This window comes from Apodemus sylvaticus, chromosome 4 (genome assembly GCF_947179515.1).
Source record: "Apodemus sylvaticus chromosome 4, mApoSyl1.1, whole genome shotgun sequence".
NCBI lineage: Eukaryota > Metazoa > Chordata > Mammalia > Rodentia > Muridae > Apodemus > Apodemus sylvaticus.
In genome coordinates, this window is record NC_067475.1 from 100038232 (window position 1) to 100056651 (window position 18420).

The window sequence follows — 18420 nt, forward strand, 5'->3', positions numbered from 1 at the left end:
TCGTCTCTGGTGTGGATGCTGGAATGGCTTCCTGGTGAGCTACTTTCTTTGATTTCTGTGTTCTCTGTTCTTCCTCCATTTTACTAGCCAAAGTGAGCACTGACTTCAGCCAGGGCTCAATGTCTGTAGTCTTACCTATCCTACAACTCAATATGGAGTCTGTAGCCCCAACCTGGCTAAGAACTGGCAGCAAGACTCCTTCCTCCTGAATACTGGATAAATATTGAATACAGCTAAAAGCTTCCAACGTGATTTCTTTTTAGAGACAGGGTTTTACTGTGTATTCCTGACTATGTAGACCAGGCTATCCTCAAGAGATCTGCTTACCTCCTTCCTGAGTGCTGGGATTAAAGGTATGGGCTACTGTGTCCAAATTGATATTTTTTTTTTAAAAAAAATTGAAAATAAGTTTTGAAGGATATTTAATTTCTTTGAGGTTACGTTTTTTTACAGTCCAGTTGTTGCCCCACTCCTAGCCCACCTTCCCACAGTTCCTCATCCCACTCCTCCTATCAATTTTAAAGTTCACGCGATGCCTTGGTAGCTTCCCACTGAACTAAGACACAGCTCTTATCTGAGCTCCCTTAGGGTTCCAGAGGAGTTTTCAGTAGAAACCATTTCTGCATCAGAGCCGGAGCAGGATAGGCACGCGTGCACGTCTCTAAGAAACACTGAGATCCAGCACCTGGGCTCTGCCTCGTAAGTGCCAGTAATTTAATGTAGCCCGGGCTTCCTCTGACTCAAAACCTCTTTCCTCCGCCTCTTGAATGGTAAAGTTTGGTTATTAGGGTGGCCAGTCTAGGCTATGTAGAGACCTTGTTTCAAAAGGAAAGAAAGAGGAAAGAAGAGAGGGAGGGAGGAAGGGAGGGAGGGGGAGAGGCAGGAGAGTACACTCACAGCCTTCCTCTCTGAACAGGCATTATAGTTCCTTTGTTTTTATTATGTTTTTCTTCTCTAGAAAGTAAATCCTGCTACACCTGCCTCCTTTTTGCTGTGTCATCAGTGACCAGGGATATGTTTTAATAAGTGTTTTTATTTAATTGATACCATTCATTTCTATTGTTTATTAATCATAGCAAGTATTTAGATGAGCTGGACATGGTAGCCCACACCTGTAATCCCAGCACTTAGAAGGCCAAGGCAGGAAAAATTACCATGAGTTCAAGTCCATTTTGGGTTACATAAAGAGATCCAGGCTGGGCTACTGTGGTGATTTGAATGTAATTGGCCCTCATAGGCCTATGGGAGTGTCCGGTCTTGTAGGAGTAGGTGTGGTCTTGTTGAAGGAGGTATGTCACTGTGGGGCTGGGCTTAGAGATCTCCTATGCTCAAGCTCCACGCAGTATGAAACTCCAGTTTCCTCCTTGTTGTCTTGGATCAAGAGGTAGAACTCTTTGTAACTCCATGTCTGCCTACACACTGCCATGCTTCCCACAATGAGGATAATGGACTCAACCCCTTAAACTGTAAGCGGATCCAATGAAATGTTTTCCTTTCTAAGAGTTGCCACGGTCATGCTGTCTCTTCACAGCCTAGAAACCCTAAGAAAGCTATAGAGGGAGACAGTCTCAAAAGATCTAACCAAACAACCAAATAAATGTTAAGGTGAAGCAGAAAGGCATTATCTTGCTCACTTTTGTATAAAACACTGAGAAGAAAATATCCTACGTTGTCTATTAATGGAGGGAGGGGCTAAACTGGGTATATCATTACCTCCTTACTAGGTCATAATGGATTGTTTCAATATAATGCCATCAGTTGAGTTGTAAGAAAAGTCCTTTGCATACAAGGCTATAAATAGTGTTTGTCCTGACCTCACCACTTTAGGACAGAATGTCTATATTAGTGACTATTGCCGATCAGTAAGCTGCATCCTATTTTTCTTTATTATTTTTAATAAACAATTGCCTTTTTCTTTTACTTTATTTTTTATTATACCTTCACACATACCCATACACACACACACACACACACACACACACATACATATTCTCCCCTCTGAGATGGAGAGGGAAAGGCACGTTTTGTTCTTTATGGATCACTCATCAAAATGAAATGAAACGTGAACCTGTGTTTCCTAGCCGAGTCTGAGATGTAACAGAAGTGGTGCATGGGCAAAGTCAGACGTAATGTGGGGACTCTGAATGTGGAGGAGCACATTGCTGCACTGTTCCTCGGCTCTCAAGGTGTGGCCAGGAGATCTAGAACTTTCTGGACATGTCTTGTCTGAGGACCAAATCTCCCTCCTGTCACCAGTGAAAATTTGGTTATTTACTCTCTTCCAGTTTGATTTAGGATTCCAAGCACATTGGGCTATTGGGAGAATTTGATATTGCACATGTCCGGCACAGTGCGATGAGGATTTAATACACAATCATAAGTAATTGTGGCAAGGTATGTCAAAGGCAATGAGCCCAGTGGGGACTCACACTCCCTGAACCTTTTCTTCCTCTTTGTGCACTTAGTTAATCCAGGCAGATTGCAAAGTTGAGCCTGCACTGATGGGAGGAGATGCTGTCACCTGACCCATAGCAGGGATAAAGGGTGGAAGCCATCTTGTCCCTAGTATTTTTCTACACTGGTTTGGGTTTTGATGCACCCTTTTTACAAGAATCGTCCTGCTGAGCTAGTTCCATTTTGTTCTTGTATTCCTTTGTGCAATTCCAAGAGTATTCTTTATTTTTAACAGGGAGATGTCTGTACTGCACACACACACACACACACACACACACACCAGAACAGAAGATGGGTAGAGCCTGGGAGCAGTGGAGCTGAAGTTTAGTGTTGAGTTACAGGGCTTATTTCCAAAGTGGGGCTCCTAGTCTCTTAGCAATGACTCTTAGCAATGACAGAAAATTGTAGATATTCTGGTCCCAGTTCAGATCTACATACAGTTATGAAAGGGATGAAGCCACAATCAGATTTTAATGAATGCTTTTTGGTCTCTCTAGCTTGGGAATTACTGCAATAGACAGAAGGAAGTCAGAGTAGTCGGATGCAAGTATGATGAAATGGAAGGAGGAGGAGGAGGGGGAGGAGGAGGAGGAGATCTGCTCTCCATGTGATAGTTAGTAGAGAGAAAGTCAGGAGACCCTGCCAAACTGCCAAGAGCACATCTCTGGCAAGACCCACAAGCCTTGCTCTGGTGACAATTTCCCATAGGCAGGTATCAGCTTGCCACAAACACGAAGCACAGCCCCTGAGCTCACCAGACAAGTGTTTGCTTGACTCATAGGTACCCCCAAGGGACCTGGGCAACAGGCAGAGGCTCCGTTGTTCTTGACTGCTTCAAGTACAGCTTTATCTGAAAGCTAGACACTGCTCAAGACAGCTCCCCAAGTTTCCCCATCATGGCTGCCTCACGAATGAATAAAATCACCTGCAGAAGTCAAAGCAAACAGCTGGAGATGGATCCTGAGATTCAGATTAGCTCCTCTATTCTCCAGCTCATCTGCCTAATGTAGGCCGACTTCCTGGTCCTCATTCCAAGTCGTTCTTCTTGTAGTATCTCCCATGTGGTTAAAGGCTCTACAGAACACAGTCTAAAGCACAATGAAACCCAGCCGCTTTTAAGCCATTTATATATCTACTATCATCTCAATAGCTGGTATATTTTTGGTTCCACTTAAGCACAAACTTACAGTTTTTTATTAAAGAATGAGTTTGTGGGGCTAGAGAGATGTCTCAGTCATCAGAGCACTGGTTGCTTTTGCAGAAAACCCAGGTTTGATTTCCAGCATCCACATGATGGTTCACAAGCATCCGTACCTCCAGCCTTTGGAGCTCTGACATCCTGTCTTGATTGCCACTGACACCAGGCATGAATGTAGTATACATGAATATGTTCAGGGGAAACATTTATATACATGAAATAAAATTAAAATTTCATTTGTATATTTTGAGAAATATACCTATACTTGCAAATAGATGGAAGAGCTATAAGATCCAGGGCTAACACTTTAAAATTTCATTTTTGTGCATATGTATGCATGTGCGTGTGCATGAGTGTGTGTGTGTGTGTGTGTGTGTGTGTGTGTGTGGTGTATCTGCATGATTTAGGTGTGTATATATGCATGAGTCAGAGGAGGAAACTGAGTGTCTGCCTCAATTGCTTTTTTTTTTCTTATGACAGAATCCCTAGGTCCTTGGATCTCCTTGTCTCTGCTCTTCAACATAGGGTTGACAGATTTCTATATGGGTCTTGGGTATTGCACTCGGGTTCTTTTGATTTCACAGCAAGCTCTTACCAGCTGAGCCCCCAGGGCCACTGTTTTATGAGCAAGTTCTAGCAACTCTCTTAGGAACTGTTAGACATTGGGATGCAGCAGACAGGGCCTGCCCTGGTGTGTTTCTGACTCCTCCAAGCTGTGTGCTCAGGTACTGTTATCCTTCCTTCCCTTATGCATTTAAACTGAAGCTCAGACACACTCAGGAAGAAGTCTCACACCTGATTTAAACTCTCAATCTAAGGGACTCTAAATCCAGCCCCTTGATGGAAGCGGTGTTGATCCAGACCAACAGATCAGCTTGGGGGTGGGAGTGGGGTCATTCGTCTTCCCCAGCCGGTGTGTGTGCTGTGACAGGTATTTGGATCATTTCTGCTGCTGAAATGTCTCTTTACCTTCCAACTGTGGCAGAGAGATTGTCTCCCCTATATGTCATATGCGTTCCTGGTGCATACAGTGAAACACTCCTGCTCTCCGGGCAGCCTGAATAATGCAAAGAGCACACACACACAGCAGCGTTCTCAAGAACAGACGTGAAGACGTTAAGAGAGCTCACAGAAAAGCAGCAGCAATCGGTGTTATTGAAGCACATGTAAGAATCGCCATACACTAACAAAAATTCCCCTTATATACTTTTTATTGGGGTGATCCCCACTTCCAGAGCTGCTGAGATGCTTTATTCTTGCTCCTCAAGCACATCGGATGTTTTTATAGTAAAGGAAAGAGTCAGCTCTTCTTGGTCTCTGAGCACAAATGCGTGGAAGTGAGTTTGCTGTGAGAAGGCCCATAGTAAGCCTGGTTAATATCTAGGAAGAAGTTTCCTGGGGAGCTGAACATCCTTCCTTAAATGGGACTGGGAGGAGGAACATGAACCCACTTAGGTTCTAAACTTAGGTTACAGAGCTGGTTTCTGCTTCCAAACCTCATTTCCTCCTCTAAGGATGTTACATTTCTCCAGGTCCCAGGGAGAGGAAAAACCCAGTTACTCATTTACTTTGTAAAGAGGACACTGAGGCTCACACAAGCTAAGGAACTTCTCTGCAGTCCTAGAATAAGTGAAGGGACCGGAAATGTAGCCCGGACCTGCTGAATAACAATCAGTCTTCCCACATCCTTGGAAAGTCCCTCCTAATCTGCATGTGAGTAGCGAGGAAACTGAAGCATGCTTCAAATAAATGGCCTTGTGAGTGCAGACCATTGGCATGTGACTGAAAGTCACTGTGTGAGACACTTCGGAAGCTGCACTTTTAAAATGCCTTGAGTTTGTTTACAAAAGATCACAGTGTATACCTTGTAGAGATTTCCCAGCTTTGGAGGATGAGATTTCGCTTTTCCTGGCTACATGCACTTTGAATGCAGTATATACACATGCATGCGTGCGTGTATGTGTGTGTGCGCGTGCATGCGTGTGTGCGTGCATGTGTTCGTGTGCAGTTGCTCTCATGCCATGGTACCCTTGGAAGTCAGTGGACAATCCTTAGGAGTCAGTTCTCTCCTACCACCTTGTGGGATCCAGGGATCAAATTCAAATCATCAGGCCTGCAGGCAGTCTTTTGGACTCGTCTTTCTACGTTAGCTTGATACAAAATGAACAGAGCTGGGCCTAGAAGCTCAAGATACTGCCTATGTGGTGACTCTGAACTTTTTGCCTGGACAGTAGCATTTGTGGTAGATCAAGCTCAAGATTGTCCTTCATGAGTTTAGGGTAGCAAGTCAGAGTCAGACTTTGCCACCCATGAACAGCCAGAATGGAACTGGAAACCCTTGAATGGAAAAGTCCCTGTTGATAAAAATAAAATTGAGTCTCTAGGAACAAGTGCACAGGACACTCATTAGTCAGTAAATTAGTTAATAAATTCTTCAGTGACTACCCAGATATATGAATATTTTTACAAGGCATGGAATATGTAAGGAATTTTTAATCCAGCTTTAAACATTCCCACCACCAGCTACTGCACCAAAACCGGCTAGCCTCAGAAGATAAATAGCCCCTGACTTAGCAAAGAGAAAAGGCGACCCCCACACCCTGCGACACACCATCTCTCTTTTAAATTCCTGGGCGGACTTCTCACTCGGCTATAGCTGATGAATGTGCTTGGTTAAAAGGCTTGGGACAGGAGATAAAATGACCCTCGAGTATTTTTTTTTCTCTGCCACACCCACTTCTCTTTAGGCAATCAATAAAATCCCAGTTCCAAAAGAATGCATCTTAGGCTTTCCTAGATGCACTGTGCTAGCAAGTATTTAGACCTTCAAAAGTTCTGTTAGTCGATTTCAGATTGGTAACTTAAGATGGTGGGAAGAAACATCTGGAAGCAGAGTTCTTAAATGATGGAGGTACATTCAGCGTAAGTGCACCTAAGTCTTCCTGCCTTTGCCTGTGAAGGACAGAAATCCCCAGCGCTTTCTTTCACATGGTATTTGGGAGATTACAGCGACACTTTCTCACAACTGGAGTCTTCCTCATCTAATTAGTCTCTTATAGCATTACACCGCAGGACTTCCCACAAGCACCCCTCATAGTCCCACCTTTCATCGGGTCTGTGGCAGCCAGGCCTTAGAGTTAGCCAGACAAAGGGTTAACGCTGCAGCCTTCCGTGCCCTAGCGCTGTGAACATTCACCAGTACTTTCCCCTCTGCAGTCAGCCCTGTTCTCCAGCTTCTACAAAGCCACCAGCACTTGCAGAAGCTTGTTTCCTCCCGTTCCCCGTTCGCTTTAAACTTGCAATTCACCAGTTTATATAGCTCAAGAGTCTAAACTTACCCCTCATGGCATTGCCTAGAATCTGCTCTCACTTTTCCCGTCCTGGAATGCCTCAGGGCCTCTGAAATCTTACTGCTTCCTCACTGGTGAAGTTAGACGCATCCTGGCTGGCTGCATTACTGCACATGTCTCTGGTAACCTTTTCCTTCACCCCAAACTTCTGCAAGTAACACCCTATCTGCTGACCCTAAAATTCTCTAGCCATTCATAAAAGCATTTGCAAGCCATCTTTGGAACAATTCTGAGAGTTGGGTGCAAATGAGGGGAAGGTTTGGGAACTCACCTGCACAGCAGGATCAGACACAGGACTGGGCTGCCCGCAAACTTCCCAGGGACTGTCTGCAGCCCAGTGTCTTGGCCTTAAAGGGGCAGGGCACCTTTCACCATATAAGGAAGGCAGTTTTGCCTGTTTGCTGCTATGGCAAAGCAGCCAGGTCTCTAGGCGTTGAGGAGGCTTCTGGGGGCATCTGGAGCCTGTCAGTTCCTGAGGCAGGTTAATTGAACCTTGATTAGACACAAGAATAATGCTTGGCTGGGCATTTTAATGGCTAGGAATGGGGCTTATCTTTTTACAAGGGCAACTTTGAAGTTTTCCTGAATGCCAGGAATGGGCTTGTGCTTCTAGATTTATGGAAATGAGTGGCCCTACTCTCCTCAACCAGGCAATTGGACAGATGGCCTAACAAAGAGGCAAAGGCCTCCAGAGAGTGCTGAGGCTTGTGACTTTTGTTTAAGAGGGATTACTTCTGTACCAGAGGCAGGAGAGGAAGGCAGAGTGAGGTGCAACCACTTGAAAGACAGCAGTGGTAGAGAGAAAGGCTGGAAATCCCAGACTCTTGGCCTACAGGTAAGAGAATAGACCATGTGCCAAACACAAACAAACACCAAAAACCCCAGAACTAAACAAAAAACCATCAAAAACAAAAACAAAACAAAAAACAACAACCAAAAAGAAACCCAAGAGGAATCAAAATCACCTATAAAAGGGGCCAAAGCCCTTTCGTGGCATTTGGAATACCCCTTAAGGTTCTGGACCTGGAGGCACTGAGCCTTGGATCCATTTTCAGTTCTAGCATCTCCACTGTTAGAAATGCTTTTCTTCTCCTGTAATACACCAACTATGTATGCGTCTGTGTCTAATTTCTTCTTCTGGGGCATAAGAACCTAGAAACCACACCCGGCGCCCCATCCCCACACATCCTAGAAGGGAATGGTGTTTATTTTCTGCCTCCCCAGCATTCTTCCCTCCCCAGCCCCCAGCAGATAATTGCACACTATCCTCCACCAGGGCTGCCAGTCACTGCCTCAGCAGCCAGGACTCTGGAGTTCCCCTCTTGGACTCAGCCTCCAGCTGAAGCTGGCAGCTGCCTTCACCTACCAGCAGCATTGGGGGAATGTGTTTCAGCAAGAGAAAACATTTCCTGCTGCTGATATTTAAATGCAAAGCTGTCCTGTTCATTTGGGGGTGGATTAAAGGCAATTATAAAAGGCTAGATTCTAAGAAGAAAGTGCAGTTTAATTTAGTCATCACTTGGGTGGTAGAGTGCTTCTTTTTTTGCAGCCAACTGGCTACGGTCCTTTGAAAATGTTTCTAAGTCTGCCAGGTAGTTCTAGCCAGCACCCACCCTGCACTGCTTCGCCGACTCTTGAGTGCTGCCTGCACTGTAGATCCGGGATTCTTTAAGAAAGTAATTTGGCACCTGGTTATATAGTCTCCTGTTACCTTCTTACACAGATTTGTGCGTGTGCATGTTTAAGGACAAAGAACACTTCATTTTCCTCTGGACTCCAGTTACAGGTAGCATGAAAGAGGCATAGGGATGACCGGTAAAAATCTTGTCGAAGTCAACTGAGGAGAAACGGGGGTTTCTGTTTGGTGTCCATATAGTTTTGTGAACAAAGTAGATATTTGCCAGATTTTTGCGATTGTTGAAAAATAGACATGGGCCTCTTTGCTTCCTTGTCTCTTTGGGCTCAAGTAGGGTTTCTTTTGCATTCCGTTAAGCTTTTGTCAAGGGTGGAGATCAAAGGGAGTACTTTTTAAAGGTTTCATTCTGTTATCTCTTTGATCCAACAATATGATCTCAAGGAACTAACTAACTGGAGACAACACATGGTCTGAGTATGTTCCTTATACTGCTGTTTGTGATGAAGAAAATGAGAAACGACTTAGACTCCAAGGTCACTGTGTACATCAGTAATAACAGCTTTCACCTGATGATTGCTCAATATGTGACACACATTACTCCAGAACCTTTCTAGAGGCAACTCAACCCCTTGGGACAAACCTCTGAGATGTAATGGCCGTCATGCCATTCCCTGGGCCATAAAACGGAGGCAGGAAGATTCAGAAACTGATATTTGAACTGAGGTATTGTCTTAGTTTGGGTTTCTGTTGCTGCTACAAACTACCATGACCAAAAGCAAATTGGGAAGAGAAAGGACACTTGCACACCATAGACCACTGAAGGAAGTCAGGATGGGAACTAAAATAGGGCAGAAAACTGGAGGCAGGAGCCGAGGCCGAGGCCATGGAGGGGTTCTGCTTCCTGGCTTGCTCTCTGATGGCCTGCTCACTGACTTTCTGATAGAACCCAGGATTACCAGGCTGGGGTGGCATCATCCTCAAGGGCCTGGGCCCTCTGACATTGATCACTAATTTAAAAAATGCTTAAAGACTTGCCTACAGCCTGATATTTTGGAGCATTTTGCTCAATGGAAGTTTCTTCCTCTTAGATGACTACGTTTTGTAGTCAAGTTGACTACAAGTTGACAAGTTGACATAAATCTAGCCAAGTGTAGGTATGTTCATTCTGTATTGAGCATCATAATAGGCACTGGCGATTGACAGACTGACCATTCTGCCTTCATACAATGGTTAAAAGTAGCAGGTATACTAGGCATGGTGATCTTAATTCTAGCGTGCTAAAGACTGGGACAGGAAGACTGAAAGAATTTGAGGCTAATCTCTGTTATATAGTGAGGCCATCTCAAGAAAACACAAGACATAAGAACAACTCTGAAGGCTGAGGAGATACTGCAGTTGGGAAAGTGCTTATCAGGTAAGCATAACTCCCTGAGTTCAACACCTTAGTGCCTATAGCAGGGCATGGCACTGGGGAGAGGACTACTGGTTAAGACCACTTCCTTAGGGGACCCAGGATTTTTTCCCAACACCAACCTGGTGACTCATTACCATCAGTAACTCCAATTACAGGGAACCCAACAACCTCTTCCAATCTCCAAGAACACTAGGTACACGTGGTACATGTACATATAGTAGACAAAACATTTATTCACACACACACACACACACACACACACACACATACACACACATCCTGACATGGTAACATGTCAGCAGTCTTATCCCTGGGGATGTGATACGTTTTTCCCCCAAGTTTAAATTCAAATGGATTTTTGTTTATTTGTTTGCTTGTTTGTATTTGAGACAAGGTCTCTCTCTACATAGCTCTGCAATTTGGTATGTAAACCAGGCTAGCCTTGAATTCAGAGATCTGCCAGTCTCTGCCTCCCTAGAACTGGGATTAAAGGTGATAGCCACTACATCTGGTTAAAATAAAAATTTAAAGAGAATTTTTATTAAAAGATTACAAAACTACCTGGTGGTGGTGGCTCATGCCTTTAATTCTAGGACTGAGTCTGAGGCTAGCCTGCTCTTTTCAAGTGAAAGTCGATAATTCGAACCTGAGTAGTATTCCATTGTGTAGACTTAGAGAGTTCCAGGACAGGTGGAGCTACACAGAGAAATCCTGTCTCAGATACACCTCCTGCCCCCACCCTTCCCCCACAAAGCAACTACCACCACCAACAAAAACAAAAACAAAAAATAAACCAAAAACAATAAAATTAAAAAGTAACCAACCAACAGAAACAAACAAACAAACCAACCAAACGAAACCTTCTTACTGCTTTTAGCTTGTGGCCTTGTCTCTGCACTGAATGTAATGTGCTAGGGCTAAGTTACAGAATAACAAGAATGTCTCCGGGTGGTGCCTGTTATGGTTGAGATGTGAAATGTCCTCTACACGTTCCCATGTTTGAGCACTTGGTTCCACTAGCTGGTGGAATAATTGGGGGGGGGGGTATTTGTGGAACCTTTAGGTGTTGGGTCCTAGCTGGAAGACATGAATCCTTGGGTTATATCCTGACGCTTTTGGTCCCAGATTACTTCCTGGTCTATATTAGGGCAGGATAGGAAGACAGAGAAAATTAAGGTTAAGTTGAAAGGGAAAGGAGTCTCTTACTCTAGAGTCTAATTGAAGTCTCTTTTCAAGTGAAAGTCGATAATTCGAACCAAGCCTAAGGAAGACCAACAGCAGACCTGCTAAAGTGGAAAGAGAAGCCCCTCCCTCCCGGCTCTCCCTGGTCAGGTAACTACAGGCCACTAGGGGAATGCTGAGAACTGGAGGAGGCTCCCCAAGAGTGAGCCTCTGAAGTGACTTTGCAATATCAACCAGTCACCCTGACATCATACACATACAAATAAATGGACTCAGCACGTGTTTTTTGTGTTTATATAATTATATATGTGTAATGTGTGTGTACAACAAAGAAAAATAGGTCATGGATTTAAAAGAGAGAGGACAGGAAGACAAAATAATGTAATTATATTTAAAGTAAAAAAAAAAAGAATGTGAGGCAAATTAACATCTGCTTCAAAAGTTGCTCACACAGAGATAATATGCCCTTTTATATAGAGATATTTTCAAATAAGAATATTAAAATAGCAATGAACTATGTTTAAGACCTGAAAACATATGACATTGGAATATGACCTTACTCCTTTCCCAAATGTGAGCCTGCAGTCTTTTGGGAATCTCATAAACAAGACCATAAACTTTGTTTACAGTGAAAGCATATCAGCTCAGGTACAACCCTTGGGAGCTAGAGTTTTACTTCTCACTTGTATTCAAAGTACATAAGGAACCTGCCCCTATGCCTTCTAATTTCCTTAGCAACCCTCTGAGATGTAACGTCGGAAACCAACCAAACCATGAGTGTTAAAGGTGACTCACTTGAAGACGCACGCCCATGCTTGGGCGTGTGCTCCCATTTTCCCAAATGCCTCTCTACCAACCTAGTCCTTAAATTTATATTAAAATCACTTCTGAATAAACTCCATGTTGCTTCAAATTGACTTGTTCTAAAGTTATTTTCTGAGGTAAAGAATCTTGCGTGTGCCCAGGGCTCTTGGCACACTGCCTCTGTCCGGTGTCACCTGGTAAGTAGCTGACAGCACAGTCTGACTTCTGGAGTGCTTTTCCTGCTATGGACCTTCCCTGAACCATGAATGAATGCAAATATTTTACCTGTTAAGTTGCTATGATGGCTAAAGTTGTGTTTTAAGTTTTAATGACTATGCTACGGAGATCTATAAAACAACAATGCCTTTAAACGCTAAGCCCTACTTGCCTAAGGGCAGATCAACCTGTAAACCCTACTTGCCCAAGGACAGATAACTCCCTGGAATGCTGGGGGTTTCATCATAAAAGAGGACTTCTGTGAGCAAGGTTGGTTGCCCCAACTGTACAGAAAGTGATCACGTGTACGTGGGAGGTAAGCAGGCAGTATGTCAGGATGGATGCTTACCCCCCAGTTGGTCAAAAGTAGGAAGTACGTTACCTTGTTGATTTTGTTTTTATAAGTGCCAGACTAATGCAAGTTGTAGCCAATCTCTAGGAATCCTGGGTATGGACCTGGCCAGTGTCTATATTCCGACCAGTATTTAATAAAATCTTGCTTCAGATTTGGCTAAAAAAATTCGGGCAGTGTTCTTATTCTCACCTGGTGGGATTAACATTACTTCTGTCTGTTACAAGTTACAGGAGATTGTCTGTAACATTATTAGAGGTGGCCTTTTGCTAACACCACCATTCATAGTCATCAGAAGGGAAAAAATACAATGTGACTGTAGATAAATGAATACACAGATTAAGGTTTTCCTGTTGAAAAGGTAATAAACTGTAATTTACTTAATAGAAATAGGTTGGCTTAGCTTATTTAATATTCTAATATGTGTATTGACTGGCTATGCATCACTCTTAGGTGCTAGAAATGTTGAGTACCTTCCCTGGAAAGCATCTGGCACACATTGGAGCCAGACTCAAAGAGACACATTGCTGCAGATAGCAGGGCTATGCGTACTGGACTACCCAAGCTCTTTGGAGTCCAGACGGTGACACCATGTGACATGGAACTATGAGGTTTGGTGTTTGCTCTGCTGGATTTTGGTCTTGTTTTGGTCAACTTTTCCTTGCTATGCATTTATTTTCTTTGGAATGGGACTGTTTAATTCTGTGCCATTTCATTTTAGAAATGTGTGACTTCTTTCTTTTCTTTTCTTTTCTTTTCTTTTCTTTTCTTTTCTTTTCTTTTCTTGTACAGGAGCCTACAGTTGCCTTGAGTGGAATGCTGCTGTAACTGTGAGAGGTTATTGGGACTTTTCAAGTTGAACTAAATGTACTTTAAATTAAGCCTATGAAGACCAGGAGTGGGATATTATAATTTAATGTCAACAGACTCATGTGTTTGAATGCTTAGGTCCTAGCTGGTAGTGAAGTTTTGGAAGGTTGTAGAAGCTTTAGGTATATGGCCTAACTTGAATACATGGTATCTTAGTCAGGGTTTCTATTCCTGCACAAAAATCATGACCAAGAAACAAGTTGGGGAGGAAAGGGTTTATTGAGCTTACACTTCCACATTGCAGTTCATCACTAAAGGAAGTCAGGACTGGAACTCAAGCAGGGTTGGAAGCAGGAGCTGATGCAGAGGCCATGGAGGGATGTTTCTTACTGGCTTGCTTCCCCTGGCTTGCTCAGCCTGCTTTCTAATAGAACCCAAGAGCAACAGCCCAGGGATGGTACCACCCACAAGGGGCCCTCCTCCCTGATCACTAATTGAGAAAATGACTCACAGTTGGATCTCATGGAGGCACTTCCCCAACTGAAACTCCTTTCCCTGTGATAACTCCAGCCTGTGTCAAGTTGACACTCAAAACCAGCCAGTACACATGGGGTATTTTAGGGAGGTGTCTTAGGGAGACATCTATCTCAATTTCACGACTGGCATGAAAGCCCCCTCTTTCTCTTTAATTCCTGATGTGAAGGGATTCTAGGAAGCCATAGCACATGTTCTTACTGTAAGTCACCATGCCTTCCCCACCACAATGGCATGTATTCCATCCGACTGTGAGCCACATAAGTCCTTCCCCATTTCAGTTGCTTCTGTTAGGTGTATCGTTACAGTCATGAGGAAATTAACCAGCACAATCATAGTATAGTATGTTATATATACTGGAAAATTACTCTTTATAAAAATAAAGTAAGCATCAATGTGAATCAGGTACTAATAAATCTTTTGATGGACACATAATTTTTAGATCTTGTGGTAAGATGAATTTGTAACATATTTTATGTTTGATTTATTTATTCATTTTTCAAGCAAGATCTCACTATGTAGCTCTGGGTGTTCTGGAACTCACTATGTAGTCCACACTGACCTTGAATTCACAGATATCAGCCTCTCTCTGCCTCCCAAGTACTGGGATTAAAGGGATAATGTTTATTTTTTTCATGCTTATACTTAACATTATTATCATAGTTGTTTGGCCTTAATGTACATTTCCACTTTTTTTTTTAACTAAAAAGGATTTTGGAAGGGCAACTGCTGTTTCTTTTTTGTGGCTTTTAATTTCTTTGGTTCAGAGTTTGGCTTATTTTTGATAACCGGGCCAGATGGAGCTATTAATGCAACATTCACCTAAGCCCCTTCTCCAGTTTCCAGAATCTTGTCAGTTGCCACTTCCTTAAGACTTTGTTTCCTTAAAGCAAAAAAAAAAAAAAAAAAAAAAAAAAAAAAAAAAAAAAAAAGCAAAATTAGCAATCTCAAACTCTGCCCAAGAAACACCTGCTAAATATTTGCCAATATCCTTTGACTTTTTTTTCCAAGCAATTTTGGAAGCTTCAGTTGTATTTCTGTAAAGGTTTGCACCTGGGCAGTGGCACAGGGCTTTTATGAGGAATGCTATTAACAGGCCTCTCAGTGGAGCTGAGCAGAGAGAGGCTACAGGGAGCCCTGTTTTATAGTACAGTAAGGCTAGCCATTTACTGTCCCCATAAGCTATTTCACTTGCAATAAAGATCAATGGGCCCTTTTAGGGAGGGGAGCTAGACCCCTGTCTCAAACTGCCATCTGCAGCAGTCAAAATGACTGAGTTTTCTGGAAAGAGATAGGTTGTTTATTTACTAGGCAGAGTGGTTTACTCTGACCAGCTGATGGCAAAAGCTGTAAGAATTCACTGTCTTCGGTGCAGAACTCCTAAGTCTTCCAGCAGCTTGACCTTGACTGCAAAGCTAAGAAGGTGTGGCAGATGATAGATCTGGTTGTTGTTGATATGTGAACCCTGTCAAGAAAGGTAACACCTGGAGATGGCACGCTGTGGCAGAGGAGGGATGATGCCCAAGAAGGAGGAAGAACAAAGTATGGATCCTTGGGTCCTTTGTAGAAAAGGGGAAAAAATACCCACAGAAGGAGATACAGAGACAAAAGGTTGAACAGAGTCTGAGGGAAAGACCATCCAGAGACTGCCCCACCCAGGGATCCATCCCATACACAGTTACAAACACAGGACCAAAGGTCTCTCCTCCCTTTGGTGTCTAACAAGACCATCCTCTGCTGCCTATGTGTCTGGAGCCACGGGTAACTCCATGTGTACTCTTTGGTTGATGGTTTTGTCCCTGGGACAAAACCCAGACACTATTGTGGATGCCCACAAGTGCTGGCTGACCAGAGCCGGATATAGCTGTCACCTGGGAGGCTCTCCCAGTGCATGACAAATACAGAGGGGGACACTCTCAGCCAGCCATTGAACTGAACACAGGGTCCCCAATAGAGGAGCTAGAGAAAGGACCCAAGGAGCTGAAGGGGTTTGCAGCGCCACAGGAGGAACAACAATATGAATCACCCAGTACTCCCAGAGCTCCCAGGGACAAAACCATCAACCAAAGAGTACACATGGAGTTACCCGTGGTTCCAGGCACATAGGCAGCAGAGGATGGTCTTGTTAGACACCAAAGGGAGGAGAGACCTTTGGTTCTGGAAAGACTTGATGCTGTCTGTAGTGTATAGGAATACCAGGACAGGGCAGCAGGGGAGGGATGATTGGGGAAGGGAAGATGGCTTATGGGATTTTCGGAGGGGGGGCAGGAAAGGGGACAACATTTGAAATGTAAATAAAGAACATACCCAATTAAACAAGAAGGAAGGGTAACCCTTCTGTACCTGGAACTCTCTGTGCCCAGATCTTCAGGAAGCTGACACTCCAAATGCCTGCACTTTGAAGACAATGGAGAGGCGGCACACCACCCAGGTGAGTCGGTCCACTCACAGTTACTTTCTCTTTTTACTACCCCATCACTACTCCCGGCTTATTTGGCAGAGGGAACTGAACCCAAGGTCTCAAGATGGCAGCTGAGTTGTATTTCCAGTCTGTTAGCTTTTTTAAAAAACGTTTTATTTTTAACTATGTGCATATGAGGCTATGTGCACGTAAGTGCAGGTGTCAGAGGAAGCCAGGGGCAGCAGATTCCCCTGGGGCTACCCTCCAAGGGCAGCCGTAAACCACCCGACAGGGATGCTTCAAACTGACTTGTGTGCTTTTAACCACCGAGTCATCCCTTGGCCCTCTGCCACCCTTTAATTATTTGAGAATGAAATAATACTGAGTGGGCACTTGTCTAAACACAGTGGTGTTCTATATTTCCTAAAGAAAAATTGAAGATTTAATTATTTTTATTTACTTGTGTGTGTGTGTGTGTGTGTGTGTGTGTGTCCCGGAGCCCACAGAGTCCAGAAGGGGACAGGAGATGTTCTAGAGCTCAAGTGCTTGCTGAACAGCAAGAGTTCCAGGTCACCGCACCATCTCTCCACTCAATTACATGGATTTTGAAAACCTACTTGCTCCTATGATTCTACAATATAATTTTTAAAAAATATAAGAAATGTAAAGGATATAATATAATAGGTGGTCTGTTGTTAAGTACTGGTCTTTTTAAAAGAATAGTGTTATTTATTCACACAGGGACTAAGACTTCCTGTCCAGACAACTAAGGCAGGGTTGGGTTCCTTTCCTGGCTCTTTCCTCTCCTCCCCTCTTCCTTTCTCCTTCCACACCCATTTTTCTCGTTCTTGTTGGTTGAGTGTTAATAACCATTGGTGACAACAGAGATTAAAAAACTGGAAGCAGAACTAGCTGGAGCCTTTAGAGAAGAGTTGAGATCCCCTTGTCTACCTCAGGCCATGAAACGACGGAGCAATACTTTCCTTGAACAAGCAGTTAGACTTTTACGTTTGTAAGCGGAGTTTCAGGCTGAAAGCCCCATCAAGAGCATTCCCAACAAGCTAGGTTCAGGTAACCATCCAAAGCTCTGATTAAAGAGACAGATAAGAGTGGAAAAACCCTGGAGGCTGGAGAGTTCAGCAACATTTTGGGAACAGGAAATAATTAAAAGGGCTCTGATGACCCTGAGTCTGATGTCAGTGTTCTGATTTGAGTGTTAGAGGAAAGCTTGGGAGACTGGGGCAAGGGACGTGCATAATTAAGGAGTCCTTGGTCAAGGTGTGCTCAGGTACATGGTGGTTATTATTCTAGTCCTATAAGGGGATACCAATCATGGTCTTTGTGAGATGATTCCTTATGCTTCAGAGTATTGCCTCACTTTCTAAGCTAATTGCCCTCCTCTGGATGGATCTATACTTACAGGGCTTTGATCCTGGAAACCAAGATGATTGAAGGTTGAAGAAAGGGGCTTATCTTGTGCTCTCAGCTTTGTGGATGTGTGACATACAATATATGCAGATTCTAGCAGGGTGTGGTAGCAGGTACCTCTAGTCTTACCATCTGGAGACATGAAAGCTTAAGGAGCAGGAGCTCAAGGTCATCCTTAGCTCTGTAGTAAGTTGGAGTTCTGTCTAGGCTACATGAAACACAGTTTCCAAAAAAAAAATGCAAACTACTACTATTAATAAATAAAAACAGAACAAAAGCAGCTTCTAGAGCTGGAGAGATGGCTCAGTGGTTAAGAGCACTGACTGCTCTTCTGAAGGTCCTGAGTTTAAATCCCAGCAACCACATGGTGGCTCACAACCATTCGTAATGAGATCTGCCACCCTCTTCTAGGGTGCTGAAGACAGCTACAGTGTACTTACATATAACAATAAATAAATTGTTAAAAAAAAAAGCAGTTTCTATATGCCTGCTACAGTGGCCCAGCAATTGTAAAGCAGGTTTCATTATCCTGACTAGTGTTCCACTGCTGATGAAAGCTGTGTGGGAATTTTTATAACGTTTGATAAGTATATTAGGAATTAATAATGTAAAAAATTAAAAAATGTACTCAATGCAAACAG